Consider the following 13359-nt stretch of genomic DNA (forward strand, 5'->3'; position numbering starts at 1 on the left):
GTTAGGGTAAAAAGCCATAAAAGAGAATTCCAAGGTATTTGCTGAGATTTCTCACTGTATCTTCCAACTACTAAAGTGAACACAAGCAAGGCAAGATTCTAGAAAGCTTGTCATATAACATCTGCTGAGAGGCTATAAGACTGATCAAAGATTTCAAAGGCCATACCTAAAGAGGAGATACCCACACTCTCAAATAAGACACCAGACAGCCTATGTTCTAAGAATGTTGCCTTAAAAATAAGGGTTACAACCTAAGATTTGAGGCCAAACTGGAATAAACCTATTCAATCAGGCCTGACATCAAGCTCTGACAGGATCAGTGTAACCTGTGATGATATGTTTTCTAGAACAATATTTCACGTATATTAGAGGCTAGACACATAATGTAGAGCTTCTTGTATTAGATAAACATCTCTTCAGGGGATCTTTCATCACTGATTATTATTCTGTTTCCTTACTGTAGTCTACTAAGTGTCTAGATGTTCTTATTCTTTATGTACCAAGGACCGTATGATAGGAAGAACAATGTATGCTCCCCAAAAGTTGTCCATGTTTTAAAATCCTAACCTGTGAATATGCTTACTTATGTGGCAAAATGGACCGGAGATGGGGATTATTCTGGATCACACAAGGGGCCCAATCTAACCACATGGATCCTTAAAAGCAGAGAACCTTTTCTTGGCTGAGGTCAGAGTCAGAGGGAAATGTGGTTATGGAAGAATGGTCAGGAAGATACAATGCTGCTGGCTTTGAAGATGATGGAGGGGATTATGAGCCAAGATATACAAGTGGCTTTAGAGGCTGGAAGAGGCAAGGAAAAAGATTCTCTTCTAGAACCTTCAGAAATATGCAGCCCTATTGATACGTTCATTTTTGCTAGTGGGACCCCTGTTGAATTTCTCACCTATAGAACTGTGAGATAATAACTTTGTGTTCTTTTTACCACTAAGTTTGTGGTAATTCATTATAGTATCTATGTCAAACTGATACAAACTGTTTGGTAGGGTGATGAAGCTTTTGGATACCTCCTTAAAATATTTTAAAATAATATAACATAAAAAAAGGAAACCAATGATGTGGGGAACAAGTTACCAAATACTTTAAAAAGTACATGTGTGATTGAATGAAATATATGTGTGTATGTGTGTGTGTGTTTAATGGGATCTAGTAGTGGGTTGAATAACTACCATAACTTTGAAGTGCTGAGAAGTAAGACTGATATTTCCAAATATCTGCAATAATTGTATGTGATATGAAACTCTATGTGATTTCTGCTGGTGGCAAAGTTATAGATGTGCTACTTTTACCATGATGAGTTACCTATATTTCTGGTGGAAGAAAATTCTATATTTCACATAGTAGTTAATGAAGATGCACAGTTTTTAAAAATTGCACCCAAGTATTTTGGCTTTCTGAACTTCATTCATGGATCCCATGCCAAGAACTCCTTTTTTTTTGTCATTGGAGGTTAAGAGAGAAATCTTACCTTTAAACCTTAGCAGGGTAGACAAGCAGAGGATTACCCTGATGGAATTTAATAAAGACTATTTGAGACAGTTTGTTTAAAAAGACCTCTTGGAATACACTCATTCTTACCTAAGAGGTCTGAGCAGGTTCTTAAAGGGTAAATCTGTTGATTGTTACCTTTCTTAAGTTCCTTCCTAGAGTCACTCCTGTTCTCAAACTGCAGGTTCAAACCTACCCAATTCTTCAGTTAATTCTAAAAAAAACCCATGAGGACTGCAGGAGGTTTAACTCCTTAGGCTATGCAGCATTGCATCTGATGGGCTGATCATCTCCATTCAATCAAGGTTGTTCTGGGCATGGGCTAGGTCAGAATTTTAATAGGATTCAATCCAACTCTCATTCGAAAGTATTCTTTACAAATGGCCAGGCTGGATTTTTTGACCCTTGAAATGAAAGGGCCTCTTTCCTACTCCCTGAAAGCTTTAGTTCTTCCACTCAAGAGGTTTTGAGTTTATTTCTTTAGCCCTTTACCCCACAGAAGGTAAGTTTTATCAAATTTCTTGAAGGGAAAATTAGCCAAGTATTTATCCTTCCTCTAACAATCTTTGTCTCCTGAGTATCAAAAACTGCAGGGGGGTTGTTTAGAAGTGCTTCTCACCACAGTCTCCCATGAGCAGTCCCAAAACTCAGTGAATGCCTCCTATTCTGAGCTTGCCATTCATCCGGGGCTCTCTGGTGAGTCACGGCAGCCCAGCATTGCCACTGAAAGGTTGACTAGTTCTTCTCTCACAGAGTTGAATCTTTCTGGCAGGGCCAAGCCCAATCCCTTAGCCCTTAGCTAGAATCAGAAAATGAGTCCAGAGAGTACCTGGGGTTGATTTACTCTAGAAGGGCTCTTTTTCTGTGAAATTGTAATACATCTTGTACTTGCTCCTAAAACCTGCTAATGCTCTAAAACTCTAAATCTTGTCATTTATTAGCCTATTTTGGTTTCATGTTTCATTTGGTTTCTATCTCCTGTGATCTCTGACATCCTAGGCAGAAGAGGAGGTCTCTCTACTCTGTATCTCTGTAGGTTTGTTTTCCTTCTTGTGCCTACTGTCTAAAGTCTTCAAAAGCAGTTTTTTAAAGTAAGCTTTACATAATAGGCAACACGCACCTAATGAACATAATGCTGAATTAGATGACCTGGGGAGCTCCTGAAAGCAGGTCCTATCCTCAAGAAGGCCATCACTGAAGATGCCTATGAGGATGTTTTTATGCTTATATGTTTTATGTTTATATTTATATGTTTATTTATGTCTATATATCAGTGGTACTCTTTTCAAAGCACATGTTTATGTAGATTACATAGACTCTGTTCTTCTAGAAGGTATATTTAATATTTTGATTCTTTTTCACTAGTATCTTTTCCAATTCAGGGAACACTCGCCGTCAGCTGCTTTGATGCACCAAAAACTTTAGTCTTTTTGTTTATTTGATTTATTTCAGATCTTATCAAATGTATTTCTGACTATGGGTTAGTGGTATTCTAGGCTTAAGTGTATTTTTATGAGTCTTTTTGTGTGAAAGCAAAATTTATTAAAGCTTTTGGAGTCAAGCTATTGAACTCTCAGAAGTCTATCTTCTAGCCTGTTTGATATAGTCCTATCCTTTTAGATAAGATTTTTTATTGAATGTTCAATACTTTTATTTGAATTATTCTATAAAAAGGATCATTCTCTGTATTAGAGATTCCTTTAAATAATAAGTAGCCAGTGCTTGACAATGCCTCTTTTGGCATTTGATGTCATTGCAGTGGCAGAAAAATATTTAATTTTAATACACTTGGAATCTGCTACTTTATCAAAGGAGACAGCTTTGTCCTTCCCTACAGAAAGCGTTGGCAGACAGAACTGGAACTTAAAAATAAAGGTTGGTTAACAAGTACGTTAATCAATTATCAGATCACTTGAAGCAGGATCACCAATTTAAGTTAATATAGGGACTAGACAGAGACCCCAAATTAATGATAAGGCCAAACAAAATGTCAGAGAGGCAACAGTCATTGCTAGGGACCATGGAAAACTGTATTTATGATCTCTTTTATTGGGAGCAGCAGCATTTGCATTTTAGTATATTGTATCCATCTGGCAATGCAGATCTAGTACTGAAGATTTTCAGATTTTTCTAGAGAAGTCATATATTTTTAAAAGATTTTATTTCTTTATTTGAGAGAGAGAGAGAGAAAGAGGGAGAGAACATGAATAGGGAGGAAAAGCAGAGGGAGAAGGAGAAGCAGACTCCCTGTTGAGTGAGGAGCCTGCCGCAGGCCTAGATTCCAGGACTCTAAAATCGTGACCGGAACTGAAGGCAGACACTTAACCCACTGAGCTGCCCAGGTGCCCCTCTAGAGAAGCCATATTTTTGTGTGATTACTTTTAAGATATGGGCTCAATTAAAACACACACATACCACATGCATAAAGATATCCAACAGTCTAACACAATGCATGGGATAGTAGCTGAATTCTTCAGGTTTAAACAGCTTCATTAACTGACTTTATTTAACCAAAACAAACAGATCTAGTAAAATTGAAAATTTAGTGTGCTATGTGTACCTTTATAATTAATCAGAATTTTGCTTTCTAAAGCCTCCAAATATTACCATTCTAAATGAGCTTTTTGTATTGATCACTAATTTTTTCATGTTAAAACAAATATGACTTCTTAATACCATTGTATTTTTGACCTAATCCTTTTTACTAATTCAGTAGAGATTTACTGAATAAATTCTGTATTGAAATCACTGGTCTACCTGATAAGGATATACTATGAACAAAAGAGACAGGTCCTACCTTTACTAGTATTTACATGTGAATGTAATCACTAAAATATAATTTTACATATGCTACATAATTAAAGTAGCTTTTTTTCCCCTGTGAGGCATTTTTTTCAACATGAAAAAATATTAAAAATCACTGATGTTATACATACCAAAAGAAACTCAGAGTTGCTACTGAAGCTCTCAAGTTAAATGGAAAATTGGAAAACAGTTGTGACTTTACTTTTGCCCTGTTTTGTTTAATCTGTGCCTACATTCTAAAAGCTTGTGTATATAGTTAAAATCTACACTGTCTAAACTTTGTATGTCCCTGATATTGTTGAAAGCATACAAATCTTCTCAAACATATTTTTTATACGCAGTGCCTGAAGAGTTTCTCTAACTGAATGCGGTAAAATGATGCATCTCTGGAGGATTATGACATGTCATTTGCTGGAATGGTTATTTTAAAGAGCTAAAGGCAAACTAATATCATTTCTTTCCTATCTTCCCAGTATATAAGTTGTCAGTTAATTTCTGATGGAGTTTAGAAGGGGCACAATGCCAAGATATGGGCTCTTAATGGCCTTTACAATTTTTATTTACACAGATAAGCAACCTGGTCACTGCTCTACATGTCCATGTGCTCTCTGCTTTTTTAATAATGGCTGTGATTTCAGAGCAAAGCAGTCAGGCTCAAAGATTCCATCTGTTTTAATAGCACAAGGCCACTTTCTATGGGAATGCCCTGGACTGGTTGTTCCGACTACTGGTTTATTCTAACGCAAAAACACTTGGCAAAAGTTTGAGAGGATATTGTTTTCAATGAAGAGGAAAATAAAGTTTGCGTCTGTCACTGTCTCTTATATAATGTTAGATATAGTGTTAAAAAGCTTACATTTGGTGAGCTATAAAACTTGGGAAAGCTAGCTCAGAAGAGACAGATCCACTGTGTGCTTTTAGGCAGCACTGAGTTATGAAAAGGACATTGAAATGCAAGTAAGATACCTCGATGTTCTTTTCTTAAATCTGTCAATTATGTTTTGTGTATCCTTGCATAAATACCTTTTTTAAAAAACCCAAGACTTTCTGTATCATTAACAGGCTCAATGCTAAATGAAAACATAGAACTCTATGATTAAAAATCATTAACAGTTTTAAGATGGCAATGTCAGAGTGCTAAATCAAATTCAGGACTGGTCTCAACACAGGTCTTGTGTGGTTACTCCGACGGTATGCCCTGAAGCTTGCCCTACCTCAGATGTATGGTCTTTTTATATTTTTAATAAAGATTTTATTTATTTATTCATGAGAGACACAGAGAGAGAGAGAGAGAGAGAGAGAGGCAGAGACACAGACAGAGGGAAAAGCAGGCTCCATGTAGGGAGCCTGATGCGGGACTCAATTCCAGGACTCCAGGATCACGCCCAGAGCCAAAGGCAGACCCTTAACCTCTGAGCCATCAGGCATCCCTAGATGTATGGTCTTTATTTATAAAATCACTGGGACTCTATGTACCTAGCCTGAGCTTTGGAATTTTTACGATGTTCAAATCGGATGTTGATATATATTGTGTAAATTATGAAGAAAAATACTAATATAAATAATTGCTAAGGTTTTTTCTTCCATTTACCTAGATAATCCAATAGGAACATATTTTCTCACCTGTGTGAATGAAATTATTTCCATACTTTCTTTTAGATGTCAGTCTCATGAAAGTGGGTTAAAAATAATCACAATTCAGGACACCTGGGTAGCTCAGCAGTTGAGCATCTGTGGCTCAGGTTGTGATCCCAGGATCCCGGGATCAAGTTCCACATCAGGCTCCCTGCGGGGAGCCTGCTTCTCCCTCTTCCTATGTCTCTGCCTCTCTCTCTGTGTGTGTCTCTCATGAATAAATAAATTAAATCTTTAATGAAAATAATCCCAATTCATTCTGCAACAGATTTTTTGAAAGCCAAACGTATTTGGAAATACATAAGGGCAGAGTGTGTGTGTGTGTGTGTGTGTGTGTGTGTGTGTTTGTAAATCTAAAAGTCAAGAGAGAAGTGTGAGCTAGAGATATAGATTTGGGAAACAGAATGAAAAGCTCATGTTACAGAAATTATTAAGGGAGGTTATTAAGGGGAGAATGAGTGAGTGACTTGTGGACAGACTGACTGATAACTTGTCCCAAAAGCATTTGAGGTAGCTAATAGTAAATAGGCAGGGGACAGAGAAACAGAGTAAACCGAGGATTGCACTGGAATTACTTGTGGCTTTCTGTGATGCCTACTACTATTCTAAAATAATACTACATCTCCACCAGAGATTATCAGAAGAAAGAGAGAGAGGGTTGGGCAAGGTATCAAATCATATGTAAAACAAATGCAGTGACATATATCTTTCTTTTTGCCACCTTGATCTATTTTTTCTCCTGTTTTTAATGTCATTCATTACCTACAATATAGGAAAGTGCAAGAGCCTTTGACCCACTGAGTTTAAAATAAAAAGAAATGTGAGGAAAAAAATCTATCCCTTTCTACATATGCTTCCTTTAGAAATGACCAAATATCTGATCATCTTATTCCAGATTCTATAAATGTCTTACTGGTATTACAACAGTAAACTTCTACCTGCTTGCAACCTTTTTCACTGTTTACTGGGTATTCCAAACTGCCTCCTGAGTGAGCTTTATACAATCCAGGTCTGCTCAAACCAGACCTAACTTAACGTTTGCTTTACTCAGCCTTCAGATAAATCAGATTGCTCTTGGGATCCCTTCACAGTGTGGTCCAGCTTACCTTTTTATTCATCATTCACTGTTTGAATCACCTCACATCTTAGTCCCACTGAACCATTTAAAATTCCTCAAACATTTCACATTCTTTCTAGTTTCCAGGTCTTTGAATAAAATGGCCCTCTGCTTAGATATTATATTCTACTTCTCTAACCAGTAAACTGCCTTTCCTCTAAAGCTTACACAAATATTCTCTCCTCTGTAGTTAAGACCCTGCTAGGGCTCTGAAGCAGAATAACTCCTGTGGCTTTTTATGAAATTTCTATGAATACCATTATGAGTCAGCTTTGCTATGAAATAAACCACCCGATACCTTATTCTTACAAAAAAACAAAAAACAAAAACAAAAATTTATTTCTTGCTCCTGTTTTGTGAGTGCTGTGTATTGTTTGCAACTCTGCACCAGGCAGCAGTTTGCAATTCGTTAGACATCTTTCCTTATCTTCTTCCTTTAGATTTCAGATAGTAGTTTTTCCATAAAGAGATAAAAAATAGGTCTTATAACAAAAAAAAAATAGAGTTATTTAGAATATGAGTAGTCAATGAGGGCCTTTTTTTTCTTTAAATTTCTGTGTCATGGGCCATTTCCTTCTTCTCTCTGCCCAATAAAGGCCTTTTTTAAATGGGTGATTTTTGAAACAAGTATCTGAAGGAAAAGAAGGGGCTATCTATATGAATGTGAAGGAGAAGAGCATACCAGGCACAGGTAATAATAAATACAAGAGCTATAAATCAAGGACCAGCCTGGAATGCATCACTGGAGAAGGCTGGATTGAGGAGTGAGAGATGAAGAAAAATTGGCAATCAGGGACCACCTCTCTGTCTTTGTTTTTGAAAAACCAGAATAATGATTTTGTGTTTTATGCCAATTATGGTGGAAAACTATTAGATAGTTTTAAGCAGATATGATTAATATGATATATGGTTGTGAAAGAATACTGGCCATTAACTAGCAAATGTATTATTGTAGAGTATTATCTTCAGGCAAGAGGAAGACAAACAAGGCACACAAGCAGTTAAGAAGCTACTGCAGTAGTCCAGGCAATAAAAAATCATGGCTTATATTGAGATGCTGATAGTGGATCTACAGCACATGAGGGAGGGGTAGACCCTTTATAAGGACAAAAAGATTTTTTTTTTCATAACAGATGGAAGGCAGTATATGTTGGTTGTGGTGACATGGAAGATTTATCTGTTGCTTGTACATTTGTAGCAAAATAACAAAGTATACGATATGACAATAGCTGACTGTTAGGGGATTTCTTCAAAATAGAAATCTAGGGATCCCTGGGTGGCACAGCAGTTTGGTGCCTGCCTTTGGCCCAGGGCATGATCCTGAGGACCCAGGATCGAATCCCACGTGGAGCTCCCGGTGCATGGAGCCTGCTTCTCCCTCTGCCTGTGTCTCTGCCTCTCTCTCTCTCTCTCTCTCTGACTATCATAAATAAATAAAAATTAAAAAAACAAAAACAAAAACAAAACAAAATAGAAATCTAAAGAAAGAGAAGATGATATAAATTAGCTATTTAAAGGAATAATAAAAAAATGTTTAAGTAAGTGTACCAGAATTTCCAGGTAGTGTTAAAGACTCATCTGAGATTTGTCATCAAGAACTAATAGTCAACTTGGTTTTGTGTTTTTCATTCATCAATGTCTACTTTTCCTGCAGCTAATGAATGGCTAAGTTTAATGACAGTCATAGGTTTTGTTTTCCAGGTTTGTGAAACAGAGGAAGGAAAATAAAGCATTAGAAATATTTGTAAAGCAGTGTTTGTAATTTTCTATAACATATTCTAAGAAAAGAAGGAAGGGATTAAGGATGGTGAACAATACTGAGGTGCCTTAGTCCATTCAGGCTGCTATAACAAAATTAGTGTAAACTGGCTGACTTCTAAACAGCAAACATTTGTTTTTCACGGTTCTGGGAAGTCCAAGATCATGGTGCCGGCAGATTCAGTATCTGGTGAAGGCTAACTTCCTCTCTGATGTCCATCTTTTCACTGTAACCGTATGGTGGAAGTAGATGAGAGGGCATTTTGAGACCTCTTCTGTAAGGGCTCTAATACCATTCATGATTACTCTGTCTTCATGACCTGTCACCTCCCAAAGGCCCCAATTCCTTAAATCCTCACCTTGGGAGTTAGGAGTTCAATGGAAGAATTTTTTTTAAAGATTTATGTATTTATTTTAGCGAGAGAGTGTGTATGTGTGAACAGGGGGAGGGAGAATCCAAGCAGATTCCCCACTGAACATGGAACCTGACTCGGGGCTTGAATCTAGGACCCCCAAGATCATAACCTGAGCCAAAATCAAGAGTTAGATGCTCAACTGATTGAGCCACCTGGGGGTCCCACAACATAAGAATTTTACGGAGGATACAAACATTCAATTTATGGCATGAGGAAATGGTGTAGGACTAATTGAATGAAGGCTTCAATGGAGTTTTTTGTTATTGTGTTGTTGTTTGGAGCTTTTTAAAAGTTGAAAATAATGCTATATGCCTGAAGCTTAGAGGGTGTGGATCACAGTATGGAAGTTATGAATTTCAGTTTTTAGGTAGTGAAACTATTGGTGATCCCAAGCTTTTAGGAATTACCAAAAGACTAAATGGCAAAAGTGGCTGAAAAAAATTGAACTATTGGTGACAAGGAAATTTAGGAACAGAGAGATACAAGTATTAAACATTGAAAATCATGTGCAGTGTTAGAAAAGATGGTACATCAGGAACTGAAGCCATCAGTCAATGAATAGGAGTGGCCAGAGGATGAGAAGGTGAAAGTGACCAGGGGAAATAGCGGTGATTTATTCTGGTGGCATTGGCTTTAAAGAAGCTAAGAAGAAAAGAGTTTGGAAACAGTTTTGAAGTAGGAGAGAAAATGGAAAAGAACATTGACTCCTGTCTAGACCCTGAGGTGCGTAAAATTTAAGAAAATAAAGTCTCCTCTCCAAAGAACTGCATAGAAAATAGTGATATTAGGAGTATGTTTAAAGAAATCCAGGGCTATTGGTGATTATAGATCATGAATTCAAAAGATTTAGCAGAAATGTTTGGGAGGGGGAAGAAATCTGTGGATAACTGAGATGTCAATGAATAATCTTGAGTGTATAGGGTTGTGGTGATAATTTTGAAGAACAGATATTCTCAAGGTTTCAGATACTGAAGGACTTGGATATATGGCAGTGAATGAGGGTCTAAGGATCTGTGGGATGATAGGATGCAAAATTATCTTTGTAGTGTTCTCAGTCTGTAGGTTTCTAGAACTGACAAAATTTTAGATCTTTTTCCCCTATCATTTTAGAAAACTCATCTGGTTCTGTAACATTCAATTATATGTCTAATTGCCTCCTACTATGAAGCTCAGGCTGCCTCTTGAGGCATCTTATAGCTCTTTCTGCATATTTTGGAAGAAGAGTTTCTAATAATTGAGGCTTTTTTCAAATATTCTTGTTAATGCACCTAACCTTCTTATATACCCCAAAGAATAGTTTAGGCTGGTTGAAATCCTCCACATCATCAACCTTGCTCTGCTATAACTTTCATGAGGCTGAACACAGACACTCATTTAAAAGTGAGTCAAACAGCTGAATTCAGTAAGACAGCTGCATCTCCTAAACACTTGCATTTCAATAAATCTCAATTTCTAAAACATAGTGTTTCAACAAATTTGAGACAGTTTTCAATGTTTTCCCTGTGAAAACTTTAATTTAAAAATATTTTTAAACCTGTAGAAAAGCACAGAAAATATACTAGAGACATGTGTAGAGGTTTCTCCCGCAATTTAACAATGATTAACATTTTGCCTTACTTGCTTCAAATTTCTCCTTTTAATAAGATATTTCAGCTCCCCATTCTTCCTCCACCCAGCTTTATCAAGATGTAACTGATATAAAACATTGTGTAAGTTTAAGGTGTACAATGTAATGATTTGATGATACATGTATATATAGTGAAATGTTTACCGCCAATAAGGTTAGTTAACATACCCCTCATCTCATATAAACAGTAAGAACATTAAAACTGTTGAATATGATATTAGCTGTTGGCTTGTCATATATGCCTTTATCATATTCAGACATGTTCCTTCTATACCTTATTGGTTGAATGTTTTTATCATGAAAATATATTGAATTTTGTAAAACGCTTTTTCTACATCTATTGAGGTGATCATATGATCTGTATCCTTCATTTTGTTAATGTGGTGAATCACAGTGATTGATATGCAGATGTTGAACCATCTTTGCATCACTGGCATAAATCCCATTTGATGAGGGTAAGATCCTTTTAATGTTGTTGAATTCAGTTTACTAGTATTTTGTTGAGAATTTTTACATCTACTCTCAATAGGGATATGGCCTGTGGTTTTCTTTCTTGTGTTATTTGGTATCAGGACAATCCTGGCCACATTGAATGAATTTAGATGTGTTTCCAACTCTTTTTTTTTTTTTTTTTTTTTTTTGTTTCCAACTCTTGAGGTTTTTTGGGAGATTTTGAAAAGAATTTTTATTAATTAGTAGTCTCTAAATGTTTGATCCTATTGACCAGTGAAACCATCTGATTCTTGGTCTTTCTATTTTTGGAGGTTTTTAATTATTTAGTCAGTTTCTTTACTTGTTAGTGATCTGTTCAGATTTTATATTTCTTCATGATTCAGTTATGGTGGCTTGTATTTTTTCTAAAAGTTTATCAATTTCTTTTTTTTTTTAATTTTTATTTATTTATGATAGTCACACACAGAGAGAGAGAGAGAGGCAGAGACACAGGCAGAGGGAGAAGCAGGCTCCATGCACCGGGAGCCCGACATGGGATTCGATCCCCGGTCTCCAGGATCGCGCCCTGGGCCAAAGGCAGGCGCCAAACCACTGCGCCACCCAGGGATCCCAAGTTTATCAATTTCTTCTAGATTGTCCAGTTTTTGACATATAATTATTTATACTAAGACTCCTATAATGTTTTATAATTTCTGTGGTTATCAGCTAAAACATTTTTCTCTTCCATTTATGTTAGTTATTTGAATCCTCTCTTTCTTGGCTAATCTACCTAAAGATTTGTCAATTCTGTTTATCTCTTCAAAAACAATTCCTACTTTTGTTTATCTTTTTAATTTTTTTTTTTAAGTTAGGTTTCATGCTCAGTATGGAGCCCAATGTAGGGCTTGAACTCATGACTCAGATAAAGACTGAGCTGAGGTCAAGAGTCAGGCGCTTAACTTGAGCCACCCAGGCACCTCTGTTAATCTTTTCTATTGTTTTTCTCATCTCAATTTCATTTATTTCCATATTGATCTTTGTTATCCTCTTCCTTCTGCTAACTTTGAGCTTAGTTTATATTTGTTCTTCTAGTTCCTTGAGGTATGAAGTTAGGTAGATTAGTTGAGGGTTTTATTTATTTATTTTTTAATATAGGCATTTATTGCTATAAACTTCCCTCTCAGCACTGCTTTGCTACTTTCCATAAATTTTGGGTTATTATGTTTCCATTTTTATTTATTTCAGGATACCTTTTAAATTCCCTTTTAATTACATATTTGACCTCTTGGTTATTCAGGAGAGTGTTTTATTTTAATATGTGTTTAATTTTCACCTATTTGTGAATTTTCCAGGTTTCTTCTGTTATTGACTTTATTTATTTATTTTTTATTTTTTTTTAATTTTTATTTATTTATGATAGTCACAGAGAGAGAGAGAGAGAGGCAGAGACACAGGCAGAGGGAGAAGCAGGCTCCATGCACCGGGAGCCTGATGTGGGATTCGATCCCAGGTCTCCAGGATCGCGCCCTGGGCCAAAGGCAGGCGCTAAACCGCTGCGCCACCCAGGGATCCCTGTTATTGACTTTAGTAATAATAAGTCAATATATTACTTAAAGTAATATATTACTTATATTACTTTAAGTAATAATAAGTAATAATTCATTGTAATTGAAAAGATGCTTGGTATGATTTAAATCTTAAAATTTATTAGGACTTGTGTTATGACCTAACACATAATCTACCCCAGGGAATGTTGTATGTGTACTTGAGAAGTATATGTATTCTGTTGCCATTAGATATAATGTTCTGTATATGTCTGTCAGATCCAGTTAGCCTAAAGTATAGTTCAAGTCCAGTGTTTCTTTATCGATTTTTTTCTCTGAATGATCTATCCATTGTTTTTTTTAAAGATTTTATTTATTTATTAATGAGAGACACAGAGAGAGAGAGAGGCAGAGACACAGGCAGAAGGAGAAGCAGGCTCCATGCAGGGAGCCTGATGTGGGAGTTGATCCCGGGTCTCCAGGATCGTGCCCTGGGCTGAAGGCAGGCACTAAACTGCT

At 36.4% G+C, this 13359-nt stretch overlaps 1 pseudogene; it reads left to right on the forward strand.

Annotated features, from left to right (window-relative positions):
- Nucleotides 1–712: 712 nt before the first annotated feature.
- Nucleotides 713–13359, forward strand: part of LOC140622352 (dnaJ homolog subfamily A member 2 pseudogene) — a 68811-nt pseudogene continuing 56164 nt past the window's right edge.

The sequence above is a fragment of the Canis lupus genome, chromosome 31 (assembly GCF_048164855.1).
Source record: "Canis lupus baileyi chromosome 31, mCanLup2.hap1, whole genome shotgun sequence".
NCBI lineage: Eukaryota > Metazoa > Chordata > Mammalia > Carnivora > Canidae > Canis > Canis lupus.